This window comes from Chaetodon auriga, chromosome 2 (assembly GCF_051107435.1).
Source record: "Chaetodon auriga isolate fChaAug3 chromosome 2, fChaAug3.hap1, whole genome shotgun sequence".
Classification (NCBI taxonomy): domain Eukaryota; kingdom Metazoa; phylum Chordata; class Actinopteri; order Chaetodontiformes; family Chaetodontidae; genus Chaetodon; species Chaetodon auriga.
This window is the reverse complement of record NC_135075.1, coordinates 776,946-798,052: the sequence shown is the minus strand read 5'-3', so window position 1 is coordinate 798,052 and position 21,107 is coordinate 776,946. Positions and strand designations below refer to the sequence as shown.

The 21,107-nt window shown below is 44.0% G+C and overlaps 1 protein-coding gene and 1 long non-coding RNA gene across 4 annotated transcripts in view; both read left to right on the top strand.

Annotated features, from left to right (window-relative positions):
- Nucleotides 1-21,107, top strand: part of plekha6 (pleckstrin homology domain containing, family A member 6) — a 289,330-nt gene that overhangs the window by 153,382 nt on the left and 114,841 nt on the right. The window lies entirely within an intron of this gene.
- LOC143332243 (uncharacterized) lies at nt 1,262-19,309 on the top strand. The gene is made up of 2 exons (XR_013078191.1): nt 1,262-8,261; nt 16,382-19,309. It is a non-coding gene; the product is annotated as an uncharacterized LOC143332243 (long non-coding RNA).

The window sequence follows — 21,107 nt, the reverse complement described above, 5'->3', positions numbered from 1 at the left end:
CCTGCAAAGAGCTTCCAAACAAGCCGATCGAATTCGGCAAGGACAATTACGTAACAAGCCTGCACATTCGCATTTTCCCATCCACCAGCCACCAGCCTCCTCCTTCTCTCCCCGGTGTCTCTCCATCCATCAGATACAGTGCTACTTTCTCACAGATCCAACATTTTGCTATCGAAAGCACCGTGTTAGAAATCATAATGTAGAGGCGCCACACGCAGTGTTCTGTTGTTGGCTGTAAAGACAAGCACAAATCACTCCATCGACTCCCAGCCGTAGAGGACAGAGGAGCAGCGTGGATTGAAGTCATTTTTGAAGGCAATGTCCCAGCTACAGTTAGCAAAAACCTGTTGGTGTGTGCTAAGCACTTCAAGACTGACTATTTCTCCAACCTTGGTCAGTATGAGGCAGGATTAGCCGGGAGGCTTTTTCCAAAGGAGAGGTCACTTCCAGCTTAGCGTGGAATACCTGCATACGAGGGACATGTAAGTATACAAATAATTTGCTGTGTGTTTCTTTTGTAGATTAGTGCAAACTCTTGCGTGTTGTAGCGTAGTTTGCCATATAGCACAAGCTAACGCTAACTGCTAGCTTCTAGTTAGCAATCAGCATGGACTCCATATGCAAACACAGCTACCCAGTCGATCAAGCGATACATACACAGACGCTCCGGTGGGTCTAAGCTTTGGGAATTTGAGAAAAAAATGCATTTGGAAATTTTTTCTAAACAGGAATATGTCAGAAAAGCCCAGGGCAAAATGAGTGTATGGTTAAAACTGCTACATCACAGCACTATTTACACTCCAAGCCAACCATCCATCCATCCATCCATCTTCCACCCGCTTTATCCGGGACCGGGTCATGGGGGCAGCAGTCTAAGCAGGGACGCCCAAACTTCCCTCTCCCTGGACACTTCCTCCAGCTGATCCGGGGGGACCCCGAGGCATTCCCAGGCCAGCCAAGCGACATAGTCGCTCCAGTGTGTCCTGGGTCTTCCTCCCGGTGGGGCATGCCTGGAACACCTCCCTAGGGAGGTGTCCAGGGGGCATCCGGTAAAGATGCCCGAGCCACCTCAGCTGACTCCTCTCGATGTGGAGGAGCAGCGGCTCTACTCTGAGCTCCTCCCGGGTGACAGAGCTCCTCACCCTATCTCTAAGGGAGTGCCCCACCACCCTGCGAAGGAAGCTTATTTCAGCTGCTTATATCCGGGACCTCGTTCTTTCGGTCATGACCCAAAGTTCATGACCATAGGTGAGGGTAGGAACGTAGATTGACCGGTAAATCGAGAGCTTCGCCTTTCGGCTCAGCTCCTTCTTCACCACGACGGACCGATACAGTGACCGCATTACTGCTGCCGCTGCACCGATCCGCCTGTCAGTCTCACGCTCCATTCTTCCCTCACTCGTGAACAAGATCCCAAGATACTTAAACTCCTCCACTTGAGGCAGGATCTCTCCTCCGACCCGGAGGAAGCAAGCCACCTTTTTCCGGTCGAGAACCATGGCCTCGGACTTGGAGGTGCTGACTCTCATCCCAGCCGCTTCACACTTGGCTGCGAACTGCCCCAGTGCATGCTGAAGGTCCTGGCCCAATGGAGCCAACAAGACAACATCATCCGCAAAAAGCAGAGACGAAATCTGCTGGCTCCTGAACCGAACCCCCTCTGGCCCCTGGCTGTGCCTAGAAATTCTGTCCATAAAAATAATGAACAGAACCAGTGACAAAGGGCAGCCCTGGCCGAGTCCAACATGCACCGGGAACAGGTCCGACTTACTGCCGGCAATGCGGACCAAGCTCCTGCTCCGGTTGTACAGGGACTGCACAGCCCTCAGCAGAGGGCCTCCAATCCCATACTCCCGGAGCACCTCCCACAGAATAGCGCAAGGGACACGGGTGTGAATGGTCAGCCCGGGTGATGGACGAATCGACCTCTGAGTCCCCAGCCTCTGCTTCCTCTGCAGAAGACATGACAGTGGGATTGAGGAGATCCTCGAAGTATTCCTTCCACTGCCCAACAACATCCCCAGTCGAGGTCAGCAGCTCCCCACCTCCACTGTAAACAGTGCTGATAGAGAGCCGCTTCCCCCTCCTGAGGCGCCGAACAGTTTGCCAGAATTTCTTCGAGGCCGACCGGTAGTCCTCCTCCATGGCCTCCCCGAACTCCGCCCAGACCCGAGTTTTTGCTTCCACAACCGCCCGAGCTGCCGCACGCTTAGCCTGCCGGTACCCGTCAGCTGCCTCAGGAGTCCTATGAGCCAAACAAGCCCAATAGGACTCCTTCTTCAGCTTGACGGCATCCCTTACTTCCGGTGTCCACCATTGGGTTCGGGGATTGCCGCCACGACAGACACCGGCGACTTTACGGCCACAGCTACGGACGGCTGCATCAACAATGGAAGTGGAGAACATGGCCCATTCGGACTCAATGTCTCAAACCTCCCTCGGAATCTGGTCGAGGCTCTCCCGGAGGTGGGAGTTGAAGACTTCCCTGACAGCGGGTTCCACCAGACGTTCCCAACAGACCCTCACGGTACGTTTGGGTCTGCCAAGTCTGTCCCGCTTCCTCCCCTGCCAGCGGATCCGACTCACCACCAGGTGGTGATCAGTTGACAGCTCAGCCCCTCTCTTCACCCGAGTGTCCAAGACATACCGCCGAAGATCAGATGATACGACTACAAAGTCAATCATTGACGTCCGGCCTAGGGTGTCCTGGTGCCACGTGCACTGATGGACACCCTTATGCTTGAACATGGTGTTCATTATTGACAAACTGTGACGAGCACAGAAATCCAACAACAGAACACCACTCGGGTTCAGATCGGGGAGGCCGTTCCTCCCAATCACACCCCTCCAGGTATCACTTTCGCTACCCACGTGGGCATTGAAGTCCCCCAGCAGAACGATGGAGTCCCCGGTTGGAGCACTTTCCAGTACCCCTCCTACGGGAAGGCGGGCCCACGTCGCTCTTTCGGGCTGTGCCCGGCCGGGCCCCCCAGGCAAAGACCCGGCCACCAGGCGCTCGCCTGTGAGCCCCAACTCCAGGCCTGGCTCCAGGGTGGGGCCCCGGTGACGCCAATCCGGGCGACGTGAATGTCCTCGTTTTTCCAATTTCCATGGGGGCTTCTGAACCGCTCTTAGTCTGACCCGTCACCTAGAACCTGTTTGCCTTGGGAGACCCTACCAGGGGCATTAAGCCCCGGACAACATAGCCTGTAGGATCATTCGGGTACTCAAACTCCTCCACCTTGAAGGTGGCGGTTCAAGGAGGAGCCCAAGCCAACCATTCTGTGCAATGAGTTTCTTCTTGGAGTTTATTTATGAGTGGTCCTTTTTTTGCTGCATGCAGCTGTTGGCATAGCTATATATGTAAGATAAGGTTGATGTCACTTCTCTTTTTTTATATAGGCCAGTGCATCATTACAGTTACCTGCTGTTGATCAAGTGTGCAGTGAGCTGTTGCAGCCTTTAGTGCATGAATTTATACTGTAACAGTGCTGTCATGTTTTACTCCTAAATATGGTCTGTTATTATAACAATATACTTTTGTTACAGCTGTCCAGGCTACTGTGTCCTGAAATGACTAATGTTATAATGCACTTCATTACAGCGAGGATGCTGATAGAGGACAAGCCACCACATCATTAGGGGATCCTCTTTTCACACTGAGCTTTCCAAAGTCCATGAAGGGGGAGTGCAGAGCCAACAGCCTCCGTATCTATGACTACACAAATCTTCTGCCCAAGGAAGCCCCAGCACCAGCTCACAAAACACCTACAGGCTAAATACCCGCAACAACTGAGAAAACTGAACATTATGTTCGTCAACAGTGTGAGGGGCCGGCGGTCCACTGATTTGTTTACGTTTCTCGTGCTGAAGTCCGCTAGCTGCGAGCAAGGAAAAACTCCACTGAACTCCGATGTAAAGGATGAAAGTTTATTCTTCCACAGGGGGAATCTTATTACAGGAGCAAATTGTATTTCCTTAACTAAAACTATAAACTTGGCTGTATGCCACAAACAATGCCTCAGCCGCGATAAGAAAACTGTACGCTCTCAGTGCAAATTCCCCGACCTCCCACTGCCTGTTTACTGCAGCTCCGAGACCGCTAGCGCAGCAAGCATCCAAGTCCCTTAAAGGGCCAGTAGCCCATATAACATCTAGGATGCCTTGGCTCCTACAAACAGGTTCTATAGTGTCAGCTTCTGCAGTCACATTTTTCCAATTTGGATTCAGTGAATCCTTCACTTGTACTATATTTCCATGTACAAATATATCACGACTGTGGTCAATAAATATTTATTGTATAGCTGTAAAATGTTTCATGTGAATAAATGTGTAATATACAGTATTTGCTTAGGAAAAACTTGGCTATGTTCAAGAAAAAATACAATCGGAATTTGTGGCATTGGTTGACTATATTTAGTGTATTATGGTGTATGAACAGTGAAATTAAGTAGGTTATTATATAGATAAAACTCACTGCTCTATCCCCTATAGCTGTAAAGGACCATAGTTAACCCTGTAAATGTTGCATGTGTTCTGCAGCAAGAACACATTTAGGCAAACATGTTCTCAACCTGGATGGTCGATCATGCAGCTGCTGCATCCGTCTTGTTATGTGTTATGCATAACAATAGGTCTGCATTGGCATGTTATCTGCAATTATACACTGCAATCAAAAGTGTAGGTAAAGATAATATGACCTGTGGCACCTCCTAGCAGCATATGTTTTCAGGCTCCAACTGCCTTGTTGCACAATTTCCACATGTGCACTGATATAAACAAATAAAAAATCATCCATGTATAAAGCTAAAGAAATAAGCTAATAATAAGCAATAAGAAATAAATAAGAAATGAGTCCTCTGTGTGCACTCTGCCCATTCATGTGTAAATGAAAAGGAGCGCTGAAACTAACACCGCAGCTAGACCAGTCAATGTCTCAGCAACCCAGGTCCAATTTGATGATCGACACCTCTATTGACCAAGTCAAGAGATTCTAGGGGCAGCACCCAAGTTGAGCATAGAAACACCAGTGACGATCCAGAAAGAAGTAACCCCCAGAGCGCTCCCCCCACTCTAGAAACCCCCTCCTCATTATGTAAACAACCAGGACCTTCATACTTTCTGCTTTCATATGATACCAGGCTTGTGTGGTTTGCATGACATGGTGAAATCAGCAGACTTTTTGTTTTCGTTACATGCCCATATAATTTCTTATGGCATGATCATTTTGGGGGTATGTATTATCATTTCGTTTGGATGGTAATGCTTGGTAGAGGCTTTTAGCTGAGTTTCTCCCCGTCATTCTGGTATGCTACAAGTTAGGATTGGTACTTCCTAGCGTGAGCATTGACCATCTGAACTGCGGGCATCTCACGCTGCCCCCTGTACAGGTGGTGCTCATATTGAAGAGAAAAAAAATAGAAAGACATTTTTTGACTAACCATTCAGAAGCATCCTGCTGAATTCTCTGAGTCTGAAGTTCTGTAGGAGCTTTCCGTCCCTTCAGGATCCAATTCAGGTTCAAACATGTACGGTTGAACTACGAAAGCACTCTGCTCAAGTCTGTTCATTGCAGCCATGTCCGCTACTGTCACACGGGTACCGTTACCATGGTAACATGGATGGGGCAGCAGCAGCTCATTTGCATTTAAAACTACAGACACCAGAAACAGCACATTCTGAAAGGGACTGAAACAGAGGGAAATAGAGGGAGGTGAGAATCTTTTCCTAAAAGCTATTTCCAGCAAACAGCTTCAAAAACATGTTTTATGGAAATAATAGATCTATGTAACCTGTTGAAAAAGCTTCATAATATGGGACCTTTAAGATGCTTTCCCACACTCACTCTTTGTTCTTTGCTCTCATGCAAGATTCTCCAGCATCTGCCATTGGACTGATCTCTCATTGCCGAACCTGCCCTCATTGATTACTTCTGCTCTCCTTTTCTCTGATGAATACCTCAGCCTTCTGCCCTTGACTAAGAGTTTTGCCTTGCACTTCCTAGTTCTTTGTTTGCTGGCACTCGTTTGGTATTTGTTTCACCAAACTTTTTGAGAGACTTTGAATCCACCTAAAAATGACTGAATAGAGTGAGTTTCCTCTGCTCACCTGGCGCTGTGCAACAGTGAAAAGGCTAAGAGACTTTTGCTGAACTTTGAACTGGGTGGCCGTTTTTCTGTTTCTGCCAAGTCAGAGATTAAAGTTAGTACAAGCAATATCTGTGCTCTGGTGGCACTGTATTTGGGTCTGAAACCCCTTGTTACAGCATTTCCTTATTTTACATGAGGCCAATTCACCTTGATTTATGGATCACCCCATGACCGCTTTCTGTTTGCCTTTTGTTTATTGTTTTTTTTTTTGTCGCGACTGTAAATGTGTAAAAAACAAAGAGAGCCGGGTGGATTGGTTGTGGGAATTAGAAATAAAGAGCTGTTTCAGAAGTTCCAGCTTATTGCAGAGTTAGAGTTATTCAGCAAATGTGCCAGTCGAAGGAGGGAGAAAATTAGCGTCCAGTCCAACCCATCGGAGATACAAATGGTTATTGTTGACATCAGGATATGGCAAATGGAAAAACACATGATAAAAAGATTGTACAATATGTACAAGGGAACTGGGCATGCATGTTGTAGTAAAATACTGGAACAAGCCACAGAGAATGTGGGACATTTTCAGTTTCTGGCGTAACCTGGTGAGGTAGCAAGCCTGGATAAATGGATTGTTGATTCCTGACAGTGGCGAGATGTTCATCCTCTGGAGTAGTCTGAAAAAGAACGTAATCTGGTGAGTTTCTGGTGATTGGAACTTAACAGCCTCCACCTTTTCTACAGCTGCATTGTTGATGAGCAATAGTGATGTTGACAGTTGATTCTTTGTAGCGAACAAGGAGAGCCGAATCTTCAGCCGCTCCTGCTCAGTTCTGCTGAGTATAATATGCAAATATGCAAATAATATGTAAACAATGAATATTGGGGTTTGTGAGGTTGGTAGATTAACTGTTTAAATTACTGTTGTACAGTTTGATAGCTCGTGGCAGGAATGATTTCCTGAAGCAGTCTTTGTGACAGTGGAGCTGGAGCAGTCTATGGGAGAAGGAGCTTTGTTGTCTGTCCACAAGGTGGTGAGGAGGGTGTTCAGGGTTATCCATGATGGATAAGTCTGTCCAGTGTCCTTCGCTCCACCACCTCCTCAGAAGTATCTACACTCTTAACCTGAATTAGTTGACTTTACTCGCAAATTGCGTGGAAACCCGTTGCCCTATACCACTTTAGTCTTTACACAAGCTGAAACTAAATATGTTGAGTTTTACTAACATGGAGCGTTTACTTTTTACACAAGCTGAAACTAAATCGGTTGAGTTTTACTAACATGGAACGTTAACTTTTTACAAAAGCTGAAACTAAATATGTTGAGTTGTATTAACATAGAACCTGAAGTTTAGTATTTATATTTGTTAGTAGTGTGTACTCAAAATTATTAAATATAACGAGCTATTATTACTTGTTATTGCTAATTATTTTTTATTACAATTACTGTATTTTCCTCTAATTAAATTACCTTTTCTTTTTTAAAAAAAATATTGTAGAAAACATTGTTTCAATTAAATTGGATGGAAAAAAAAAAAAAAAAACCTTTAAATGCTCCAATGCATTTTATTTTTAAGGAAAAAGGCAAAACACAGCCAATCTTATTATTACAAACTTATCATCGGGTCAACATCAACACATCCAACCTAAAATGATTAATCTGAAAAAGGTAATTTCAAATCATTGAAACAATTATGTGTGTGGTTGTTGAATGTTTCTGTGTGTGGGTGTTGTCTGTGTCTGTGCTGTTTGTGTGGTTGTTGGTGTTGGTGTTGTCCATGCTGGTTGTGTGTGGGGGTGTTGAATGCATCACAAATTTACAAGAAAAAACATGGATGTACCCTGAGATTATAGTGGTAAATCCATAAAAAAAAAAAAAACCAACAGAGACTATCATATCAGAACAATATCTAACTCCATCTAAAGACTGATGATGCAACAAGAATTGAAACAATGTCTTATGTCTTTCTGCTACAACTCCTCTCAATTTTAATTTTCACATAAGTCACATCCTTCAGCCCACTTTCTGCAGCATTTAAGTGTGTGTATGTGTGTATGTGTGTGGGTGTTGTGTGGGACTGTGTTGTGAGTGGATGTTTAAATGTGTCTGTTGTTTGTGTGTGTGTCTGCGTTTTACGTGTGCCTGTTTGTCGGCCTGTTTTACAGAAAATAAAAAAGGTGTTCTGGCAATTTTGTACTAAAAAGCACAGAGTCGTTCGTTGTCTTTCTGTGAGTTTATTCTGACGCCTGCAGACGGACTCCCTTCTTGTTGTCTCGAGTGTGAGATGACAAGAAAGAGCCCGGAGCAAGAGAAGTTGATAGATTATATACAATATATTATCTTTGTAGACAGGATGACTTTGTTCTATCATCAGAACAATGTCAGCACAATAGGCACGTCATAATGCGCTGTACAATCAGGACACAAGGTTCACTTAATCAGTGCATAATAACATACTGTATGTGGTTGCATGGTCAGCAGATTATGACATACGCACGCACCTAATCATATGAATGAAACAGTGAATACTTATGATTAAGTACAGAGAAGATGAATAACAAGAATTCCCATTACATTCCCCCATTTGAACGTATTACGCTCACAAATTAAATTACAAATTAACACAACAAACTATAATTAATCATTGAAACTCACATTTTATGAAAATTAAAAAAAAAAAAATCAAATAATAATAATAATAATAATGTAAAAAATAAAAATTGAAAATTTGAAAGGAAATAAAGTAAATAAAGTCTAGATTAACAGTTAGAAATTATGACGATTTATGAAAACTGAACTCAATCAAAGCAAGCAATATTGCTAGATTAACAATTAAGAGATTAATCAACATAAGCAATATTGCTAGATTTAAACAAAAGTGTTAAAAATCATCAAGATTAGCATAGGGTGGAACCAAGTCCAGAGAGGGATCATCTTCCGACTGAATCATGAACTGTCCTACAGAGGATTTGACCAGTGAAGTGATCAAAGCTTTGATGCAAGGTATACCACAACAGATTACAATCATAAATACTGTCAGGAAATGGAGAAAGGGTGTCAGTATTTTCAGCAATGTCACTTTCCATCCTCCGTCAGTCAGCCAAGACCACAGACTCCATTTCTCAGAGTCTTTGGTCTTTGGTCTCAGAATCTAGCCGTTGAACCTCCATAATTGGTGATGCTGATGTTGCACATGTTAATGCTCTTAGTCATGTGTCACAGTTCTGTTTTGCAGGGAAACCCCCAGGGTGAAGGCTAGCATGACGCCTAAGGTCTCAGAAATGTTCAGTGGTCGTGGCGTCACAGGTATTGCGTCCCCCCACTCCGTGAGGAAGTTGTGTGCAGACATAGCAGCTGTCGTTTGTAATCCTTCTGGCTGTTGATAGTACTACAGTGTACCAGGAATTTTCCTCAGGCTTCAGTGGGGAGCGAGTAAACTCTGGCAGCAATTCTCTCCTCCTTCTGCAGTTGGATGCTCTGCAGCTGCTGTTTGAGTTTTCGCACCCCTGTTGTTGATTAGGCTGAGATGTGCCTTGTTGCAGGAGCAGTAGCAGGACGATGGTGGCAGTGAGCAGGAATACGCTGCGAATTCCTCTACATCCGTCACCCCTCCAGCGCCACTGTATATTCGTTGGCGTCATCGCATCAGCCGTGGCACCTCAGCTTACCCCCGTATTCAGTGTGCCTGCCTCTTCGTGAGTTTGAGAAACGTGTGGCCCTATTGTTATCCACACCCCTCTCTCCCTCGCAGACACAAGGCGGGGGAAAGCGTTGGTTCACCTACTGATGCTCCGCACGCTTGATGTTGTCTCGTCCGTCGGCTCAGGAACGCGTTTGCAGTGGCTGGCGTGTATCCAGGTGGCCCGTTCCGCGACTTTCACAGCTGTTTCCGTGGTGAGGAGGACTTGGAAAGGTCCATTCCACCTGCATGCTTTCCAATTCTTTCTCCTCATATCCTTCACTACGACCCAATCTCCTGGTTCTAGGTCGTGTAGTTTTCGCTCCGTGGCTTTCGGTAGGGCGTCCTTAGCCTGTTTGTGGATTTCAAAAAGCACAGAGGACAGGTTTGCACAATAACGTAACATTTCATCTTCGCACTGGCTGGTATGAGGGAGCTGCCTCTTAACCGGTCCAATCCCTGTATTCATTGGCCATGCAAAGAGGATTTCAAATGGGCTGAGGCCGTTTCTGCTTCTGACCCTAGCTCTCATGTGCATCAAAACAATCGGTAGTGCTTTTGTCCAAGTTAAACCAGTTTCATCACAGCATTTAGCCAACTTGCCTTTCAATGTACCATTCTCTCTTTCAACAGCCCCCCCGCTTGCTGGGTGATAGGCACAATGTTGCCTCATGTCAATACCAAAATACTCACCCACGCTCTTCAGGGCTGTGCTCACGAAAGGTGTACCATTGTCAGATGAGATCTTACCTGGAATTCCCCATCTGGGAATTATTTCTCTGATTAAAGCTTTTGCTACTGCTGCTGAATCCTGTTTAGAAGTGGGAAAAGCTTCCACCCACTTAGAAAACATGTCAACAAAAACCAAACAGTATTTCTTTCCCTCGCTAGGTGTGAAGCGAGGGAAACTCAATGAAGTCCATTTGTAAGTGATCAAAAGGTTTTTGTGGTGGTGGATGAGCACTCTGTTGTATCTGGATGCCTCTGCCTGCATTGTTAGTAGCACAGATCACACAACTTTGACAAAATTTTTGGGAGAAGTTAGAGAAACCCTTTGTGAACCAATATCTCTGTATTTCACTCATCATACCCCCTTTTGACACATGATCTCTTCCATGTGTCAACTTAGCATAATGAGGAAAGAAATATTTTGGCAAACATGGTTTATCATTTGGTCCGTACCACACTTTGTTAGAAAAAGAGCAGCCTGCTTTTTTCCAAGCCAGCCTCTCTTCATGGCCGGCTCTGGCCTGCAGGTCCTGCAAATCAGCTGTGGGTGTCAATGGTGAGTCAACAATGGCAAGACATTGCATGTTGTTTTTAGTGTTATCTAGCTGTGCTGCTGCCTTAGCTGCAGCATTCGCTTTGGCGTTCCCCTGTGAAACAAAATCATCATTGTTAGTGTGTGCTTGGCATTTGCAGATAGCGACCTGTTTTGGAAGGAGGACAGCATCGAGAAGTGCAGCAACCATGGTGTGATAGGCAATCGGTTTGCCCGTGGAAGTTAAAAAATCCCTGTTGGCCCAAAGACGGCCAAAATCATGTACCACTCCCCATGCATATCTGCTGTCAGTATATATGTTAACTGTTTTATCAGAAGCAAGTTTGCATGCTTCTGTCAGTGCAACCAATTCTGCGGCTTGTGCAGAATAATTTGAGGGGAGTGGCTGTGCAACAATTGTGTCATGTAGCGTTGTAATAGCAAAGCCTGCTTGGTTTTTACCGGTTGTTGAGTTTCTCGAGGCTGAACCATCCACAACCAGTTCTAGGTCAGCATTCTGTAAAGGTGTGTCCTGCAGATCAGGCCTGGGAGAACAGGTTTCATTTATGACTGCCACGCAGTCGTGCGGTTGTCCATCATCTGGTGTAGGGAGAAAAGTTGCAGGGTTAAGAACATTGCATCTTTTAACAGTGATGTTAGGCATGTCAAGCAGAATCGTGTTATATCTGAGCCACCTTGCTGTTGACAGGTGAGAAGTTTTCTGTTCAAGCAAAATCATTGAAACAGCATGTGGTACCAGTAGAGTGAGATCAGCATAGCCTACAATGTCACGTGATGCTATCACAGCTTTTTCAGCAGCTGCCACAGCTCTAAGGCATGTAGGAAGTCCTGCAGCAACTGAGTCGAGTCTTGATGAGAAATAGGCTACAGGTCTCTGTTGTCCCCCATGGTCTTGTGTCAGTATCGAAGTCATGTACCCACCCCGTTCGTCAACAGTCTGTGTGAATGGTTTGGTGCAATCTGGAAGGCCTAATGTTGGAGGAGATTGCAATGCCAATTTCAGGTCCACAAAGGCTTTTACTGCCTCAGGTGTCCATGTGACTTTGTCTTTTGCTGTGAGGCCTTTCCCATGAGCAAGAGCGTTTAATGGTGCCTCAATTTCTGCATAGTTTGGGATCCACTGTCTGCAATATGACGTCATTCCTAAAAAACTCATAACTTGTTTCTTTGTTTCAGGCTGTGGGATGTTTTGGATTGCTTCAATTTGTTTGGGTGAGAGGGTTTTGCCCTCTGCTGTGATCACATGACCCAGAAAAGTGACTTGTTTTGAAACAAACTGAAGTTTTGACAAGCTGGCCTTGTGGCCGTTATCAGCCAGATGGTTCAGAAGAGCAAGTGTGTCTTGTTTGCAGGCTTCTTCTGTGGGAGAGCAAATCATGAGGTCATCCACATATTGCAAAAGGGCACTACCAGCTGGTAAACTGAGTGAATCTAGGTTGTCTTTTGCATGGTCTATACGAGGAGTTTGGTGTGATCACAACCGGTTCGGCGCCTTTAATCAGTCCTACATCATATTTGTGTTTCGCCCACAAACATGATGGTACCTGTTTTAGCTCAGGAATTTCTGAGACGTCTTTTATGAAAGCGTGATTGCCAAACAATGAATCAAAAAAATCTTTTACCTTTGTTGCTGTTTGAAAATCTGTTTCTGGAATGAGCTCAACAGTCCGTACCGCAGTCACTTCAGTAGAAAACCTTTTTCGGTGCACCTTCAGATGCGGGTGGAAATCCACATCAGAATCTGATGTTTTTTCCCACCCGGAGGCCTCGTTGCATGCTTTTATCCAAGGTCCCAAGTCCTTCCACCTTTTATTTTTTGGTTTGACCAGTGAAACATGGGGGTAGGAGTGTGATACCCTGAACAGAGCTTGAAGAGATGGATCAGACAGAGTTACTGACACAGCACATTGATTATGAGTCCAGTATAACCAATCTAGCCCAAGTGTGTCCCTGTTGTGATCTGCCTGATACCAAGTTTCCTCAAACTCATTGTCTGCTCCTCGAGAGATGTGAGAAGTGCAGTGCAGGTTTCGTGATGTCATGATGTCAGTGTGTGTGTCTATAGTTAGTGTCTTGGCCTCCTGTATTAGTGTGTTGTTGACAGAGTTGAGTGTAGTGTCTGGAATCTTCCACTGATAAGCATACACAAGGTCTTCCCCACCGTATTCAACAAAGGAATTTGTTTGGGGAATTTTCGTCACAACAATACCTTGGGGAGTGGAAACCAAAACTATGCCTAGTCGACACATTAAATCTCTCCCTAACAGATTCACAGGGCAGCATTTTGACAGCAAAAATGAATGTTTAAGCTTTCCCTCAACGTTATCCTGACACGAGAGTGGGGCTGTGTACTTCTCTATAACGTGAGTGCCTGATGCGCCCACTGTCTTTGCATACCTGCCACTTAGTTTTGGGGTTGGGCTGATATTGTTCTGCATGATAACTGATTCTGTGGCACCTGAGTCTACCAAAAAAGTGATGTCTTGTCCCTCAACTGTGAGTGTGTATTTTGGCATTTTCTTGTATGCCTCGTGTGAGAATTTTGTGTAGATTTCAGAAATTCTTTCTTCACCAGTTTTTTGTGTAGACTTCAGATGTTGAATGGCTTGTGAAATGAGGTGTTGTTTGCTGTGTGTGTCTATTTCTGCCGTGTTTTGCATGTCAGTGGATGCATTTTTACTTATCTGTTGTGTGAAGTGGTCTGCCGTCTCAGCTCTTGCGTCATAACCAGATGAGTCCATCACTGTCCTCTGCTCCGCCCCTAGTCAATCGGCCTCTGCCTCGGTCTCAGCTCCCTTGTTTTCCGGACACTCTCTAGTCCAGTGTCCCATCATTCCACACGTAAAACAAGCATCAGATGCCCCATGGCCTGCCCCTCTCCCTCTGTTGTGATGTCTTCGCATCCGCGACCGCGACCGTGACCCCTCTCTCTGGCTTGGTATTCCAACACTGAGATCTGTGCCATTTGCAATCTGTCTGCCAGCTGTGAACTTCTTTTTGTTTTTTTTTCTTTCAGGAATCTTTCTGCATGTATGGCATGTCTTTCAACTGTCTCAAGATTTCCATAGTCCCATGTCAGACAGTTGCGTTTAACCATCTCACTGATTTCTGATTTCACGCCATTAATGAAGCGGTCTCGCAGGTGAGCCTCATCTCATTCTCCTCCTGTCTGCAAGCTGATATCTTCCCCATATCCAGTCTTAGAGGGAAGGCTGTTCTGATTCTATCACAGAGCTCGGTCACTGTTTGTCTATATTGAATGTTTGCTTCATTTGCCCATGTTGGGTGAGTCAGTCTTTGCTCTTCTATAGGGAAGTTTCCAGCTACTTTTGTCCATTTGTTCCCCATTTGGACCATGAGCAGTCGCTTCAGTTCATTGGTCGAGGGTCTGAATTGTTGACAGAAGATGTCCAGTTGTGTTGCAAACTCTTCTCCCCCATTTTGGACAGAAGGGAGGTGTTTGGCAGCTTCTTTCATGTCGTTGTACGTCCATGGTCTGAGGATTAGCTGAGAGTTTCCGTCTCCTCCAGCTACTTCAACCATCGGTGCAATTAACACAGCGTCTGAGTGAGAAATGGAGTCTGTTCGCTTGAAAATGGTGCCTTGTCGTGTTTTGTGCGCATCCCGTGGGGGAGGGGTATGCGGTGTGCAATACTTGGTAGCATAAGGTGGAGGTCTCTCTTTTTCCCCTCTTGGGTGAGGTATTGGTTTCTCAGGCCGTGATGGTGTGGCTTGGGCTGTGGCTGTGGTTGTTTCCGGGGCGCTGGCTGCTCCTCCTCGGTCCGCAGCTGGTGCTGGCCGTTGTCTGGGCGGAGCTGAGTCCAGATCAGGATCTAGTTTGAGGCACTGAGATACAGAGGTTAGTGTAGCTTTCCCTGCCTTTTGTTTTCTGTCCCTGATGTTGGCTTCAGTAAGCCAACAACCAAAAGCTTCCCAGTTTGCTTTAAACAGTTTTCCTTTTTTCTTTTGCTTTGTCTGACTGATTTTTTCCCTTGCTGTTAGTTGGACTCTCAAGTGTTCTAATTGGTTTAGGCTAAAACTGCCAGTGCATGGGAACCCACACTCCTGAACCCAGATTTTAATTTGGTCAGTACTCCGTTCACCATATTTTGTGATCATAAATCGAATATTGGGAGAACACATCAGAGGTTCATTTTCAGATGCTTTTTCTTTACTGCTGTTGGAACCCATTGTTGAAAAGGAAAAGGAGAAGAAGAAGAGAGAGAGAAAAAAAATTGTTTTAGATTTTTAGTTTCTTCTTCTCTTTAGGTGGATTTGTAAGGACCTTGGATTTTTATTTTCATTTATTACCACTTCAACTAATCAGTGTAGATATTTACTATTGGTTTTCTCTAGAGGTTTTTTTTTTTTTTTTTTTTTTTTGTTTTTACCTTAATTTCGATGTTTTTATTAAACTCCCCACTTTTTTTTTTTTTTTGTGAGAGTGTAATGTAAAATTATTCTAACCCCCTGCGTTCTTAGAACAGCAAACCTAAACCCTAAACGATCGTTGATGGTAACATTCAAAGCTTTTTTTTAATGTGCACAGGGGCTGTACCTATGAGTCCCAGACTCTACAATGGTTTCCAAAACCTGCCCCCCTGGGTCCCTGACCCGAAGCTTCCTTGATCCTACAGCGGTTTCCAAAACCTGCCCTGTTAATACGTCTATTACAACACACCCCAGGTGGTGAGGATCGTTTACCTTTTCCGGATTTACTCACCAGAAAGACAAAGTTGTGTGCCAGAAAAGGTTCTCTGGATCACGCCAGTGAGTGGGCGTCAGTCCTCACGTGCCAGGTCCCCCGCTTCTCTACCGTCTTTGATAGGGAGGTTCAGGGTTTTGGAGTCCCAGACTCCAGCTGTACAGACTTAAAACCTGCAGCGCTGAGTCCCAAACGTCGCCTCACGGGTGATCCTGCTGACAACGCCAAGTTTGTTCTGGCAATTTTGTACTAAAAAGCACAGAGTCGTTCGTTGTCTTTCTGTGAGTTTATTCTGACGCCTGCAGACGGACTCCCTTCTTGTTGTCTCGAGTGTGAGATGACAAGAAAGAGCCTGGAGCAAGAGAAGTTGATAGATTATATACAATATATTATCTTTGTAGACAGGATGACTTTGTTCTATCATCAGAACAATGTCAGCACAATAGGCACGTCATAATGTGTTGTACAATCAGGACACAAGGTTCACTTAATCAGTGCATAATAACATACTGTACGTGGTTGCATGGTCAGCAGATTATGACATACGCACGCACCTAATCCTATGAATGAAACAGTGAATACTTATGATTAAGTACAGAGAAGATGAATAACAAGAATTCCCATTACAAAGGTTTACCCACTGGTCAGAAAGAGTTTTTACTGGTGTGGCAAAAGAAAAAAAGTAGTCAACAGCTTATTACAGTAGAGTTGACATCTCTACATTGCAAGCTGATTTTTCAAAGTCTGTAGCTGCGGTTTTAGGTCAGTGTGGCCTAACGAGAGCAATACCTGTTGGATGAACTGAAATGTGAGCTTCATAGTCTTGGGATAGTTAAGATGGAGTGCATATGTCCAAACAGAATGCGCATTGCTTTTGGCAGATCTTGAATGTTTCCCATCACGACTTCTCCCTCAATGATGATTTTCAGCGAGGCTGGACTGAGATGCTGGGAAGATGTGAGCCCAGTACCTTCACGCTCAATGAGAAGTATCCCGATGTCAAGGTCACGGAAAGAATCACCATCATCAGATCCTTGATAAAGAATAACAGAAGAGCACAATCATTACATTAGACTTCTAATTTTGGAAAAAAAAAAAAAAAAAAAAAAAAAAACTTTGATCAATATACTGTAAGAGTGTCATGGTGAAAATTAAAAGAAAGCAAGAGCTTACTTACAAAGCCTGCTTTGAAGAAGTTTGTGGGGTTGTCCCCCAGGATGATTGGCTCTGTAGTCTTTTGGGAATTAAACAGAATAACAAGTTAGATAACTAAAATGAAAAACAAATAATGATCTATAAGAAACTGAATTACACAACTAATAGAGTGGCACTATGATGTTTTTACAAAATCTGCAAAGAACAATGCCAAGCACATAATGTGTATGGACTTACATTAGTCTGTTGTGAAATCTGTGTCAACTGTCCAACATTGCCTCTCTTGGAACGAAATAACTCAAGGAGATGAGGACTGTGCCGATCGATGCTCTCATAGAATTCCTGCTTCAGGTTCTTGCCCACAATCCTGCTGAACTCCATGAACACCTGAAAAATACAGAGAGCAAAAAAAAAAAAAAAAAACAACCTAAGAACCTAGATCAACTGAGCTTTACACGGCAAGCCATCTGCAAAGTAGAGCTGGAAAAACACCCATGAATGTCCTTTTTGTATGATTTGAAATGTTGATGTTTAAGTGTGTAAACAGCATGTCCCAAATTAAAAATATCAATGTTTTCCTTAAAGAGGACAAGAGAAATATACATCTAGACACATTATATAATACAAAGATAGTCATTAGTTACCTTCTCTTTCGTGAACATGCCTGATCTTCAGTGAAGAGGGCAGGCCAGCCTTTCACCATCGTGCTTAGGGCGGGTTCCGACTCCACTGCCTCTTTTCTTCTCAGAGCAAATGTCTGATCCATCTTCTGTTTCACAAGAGGTCCATTTGGTGTTCTCTTCTGCATTTCATCAACTAAGTCTTTGCAGGCCCCCTCCAGGGCTGCCTGATCAAATCCATCCAGAAAGTTGGGCAAGTAGTTGATTTCACCTTTCTTTGTCTTTTTGATGCGCTTGTTAGCTGGTTGTCCTTCTGCTGAATGCCTTCCCCGCTTACCGGCATTTACTGCAACATCAAGGCATCCTGATTGCCTGCTCTTTGTTCTATAATTAGCCATTTTATGCTTTGACTATTTTTCCAACCACAACAGCGAGTGGTTGAGCCTCGCTCCTGGAGACAAGGGTGTTTGCTTACCAGTGCTGCTGCAACACTTTCAAACTGAGCAGCAGTTGGGTATGCTGTGTAGCTATACATGCTCTCTGCTAATCTCTCAAGTATCTTGTGTGTTAGTTCTTTTGATACTTTAAGGTGTGTTCCCTCACTCATAAACAGCAGATCTGCTTGTCTAAGTCTATACTGTACATCAACAGAAAATGTTGGGATGTCAAAATTCTGGCCACTGTTCCTGTCGCTCATGAGATGAGTGTGAGAGTATCTCTGTATCTGCTGTACTCGTTGTGTCACTGAAGACTTCATCAGGTGGGACAGGTACCAGCTCAAGGATAGGCAAGACTTTAACTGTTGGTTTTTCTGGTTCTTCAGTATCTGTCAGATTACATAGTTCATTATTGAAATCGGGGTCTTGGTATTGGAGACTGAAGTTGTATTGAAATCCCAGTGACTCTTTGAGCTTGCTTATCAAATCTTCGACTGTAGAGGGCCTTGTATTTAGGATGACTTTTCTGTTAGAATGACCCTCAAGGTCATCTTCCAGTCATCTTGGGAATAGAAACAATAATTAGATTAGAAATTTACATATCGAAAAGGTCATTCAATTGCTGAGCCATTGCTATGTGCATCACAAAAATAGTTGATTAATAAGTTGGTTGCTTAAGTTCAGTGCACTTTCTTTTTCCTCCAGAAGAAACATTACTGTAAAGATAAGTTAAATGATATAAGTGTTTATGTAGAGGTGCAATGTACCATTAGAAATAGTTTTACACATCTATGGAATAAAAGAGCTGCAACAATGAATAGATTACATGTACGTTACTGTAATAATCTCCAACTGTTTTTACATTTGAGTGATGATTTCAAGTCAGAATATTTGAGAATGTCACACTGGGCTTTGGAAAACACTGATCAAGCTGAACCAACACCAACACTGAACCAAGCTATGAGTACTATTCTGAGGAAAAAAAAATAAAAAATAAAAAATTTGGAAATTCTCAAAAATCACACTTAACACAATTTACCAAAAACAAACAAACAAACAAACAAAAGTATGGATGTCCGCGAGATTAAAGTCGTACATCCATTAAAAGCTGAGTGTTGTTCGTGTCTGTGTTGTTTGTGTGTGTGTGTTGCATGTGTCTGTGTTTGTGTGGGAGTTGGATGTGTCTGTATTGTTTGTGTGTGTGGGCGTTCTATGTGAGATTTACAAGAGAAAAATGTGATGTCCCCCAACATTACAGTGGTAAATCCATTTTAAAAAAAAGTATAATTCACAAGAAACCCCCTTCTCAAATGTACAAGAAAAACATTTACAAAAAAGTCACACATTGTGTCATTATAAATTTCAACATGAGCTCTAAAATAAGCTACAAAATCTTCTATTACAGTCTAGACTGATTGCAGAAATCACACTGTGGCTTTTTAACACAGAATATGACGCCTGAGGGTCACTACTAAATTTTCACCATATCTGTATGCTGAAAGAGGGAAAACATCATTCAGCTCTTTCAGCTGCACCACACAGAGAGAGGGGTTACTGCTGTCACAGATGAGTTCAAAAGATCTCAAATGCTCGTGGTACCAAGCAGCCATCTCATCACAAACAAACAGGATCTCGGTGTTGAGTGCCACTATCTGTTTGATCTGCCTAAATGAAGGGAGGCCAGCGCATGAACCAACAGAGACTATCATGTCAGAACAATATCTAACTCCATCTACATAGACTGATGATGCAACATGAACTGATGTAAGCTGAGGAACTCTCTGGCAGAAAACCTGTTGGACATTCTCAGGATAAGATGTGATTGATGCTGTAGTGACCTTGTCCATTTCAACTGATGATTGAAAAATGAACTTGTGTCCAAATAGTAAGCCATCATTTTCTGATGCTTAACAGCCAATGTAAGAGCTACATTTTTGAAGTTGTGGGCATTACGAATGACCCGTTTGAAGAATTTGTGTTTCCCCTCGAATCGCATTGTCCAAACATTTGAAAGGGGACCAAATGCTTTGATCATCTTGGGGTAATGCTCGAGGTAGTGATGTTTCGGCCGTAATCTAAAATCTGGGAATGTTGTTTGCAACAAGTCTCTGTGTTCTGACACTTCTGACAGGAAATGTACCGACTCTTCAGTGTGCTTTGCTGCGACAGCCAACTCAACAATGTCTTTTAGGAGCAGCAGAATGTTCCATGCATTGTCTCCCTCAGGGACTTTATGGCCAATGATAAGTGGGAGCAGCCTGAGTAGGGCCCAGTTCTCATGGCCATTGCCACCTATGGTCCCTTTGGCCGAGAAGCCGTGGGCAATTGGCTGAGGCTGGTCAGTTTTGTCATGAAAAGCATATTCAAAAGTTTTCATGGCATGGTTCAGTGTTTCTATGGTGAAATATTTCTTAGAAATCATGTCTGAAATGCAGAGCGATAGCTCAACAGGAACAATCCCTTCCAAAAGGTCATGGAGGATGTCAGGGGGGTACCCACGGACAACATGAAAGTGCTCCAGACCGTCAGTCAATACACACTCTCCTTTAACACCATACCGTTTTGCCATAGTGGGATCCTGCTTTACCTCCGGCACCTGCTGGTTGTGAGTGTCCATAGTGCGGGGTTCAAAAGCACCTGAATTTACCTCCTTGGCTTGCATCTTGCCTCTTGTTGCCATGCAGAACCTGCAGAATCTGTCCACCATAAAGCTTTTGAAGAATCCTGCTAGAGAATGAGCAGCCAGGTTATCTGCGGCCACATATAAAACTGTACCTTTGACACATTCTCCCAACTTCTCAACATACACACCATGTTGCTCCAAAGAAGCTAGATCACAAATGGGTGGGCGGAGAATTTTGGCGTAGCCAAATTCTTTTACATCAGAGGCTTTACACAAAACGGCAAGCTGAATGTAGTGGAGTGAGGATCTGTATTTTGATGGCACATTAGTTATCACCCAATTCACTGCACTCATTTAATGTTTCTTTCTAGATGTTCCTAAAGGGTTGGACACTTCAAAATCATCTGTATAAAGTCCAACAGCGATTTTGAATTCCTCCCCTTTAAGGAGGTCATTGTCATTACAATACATACCATCTCTGTATGAACTGTACTCATGTTGCACATGCTTTTGGATGGGAAG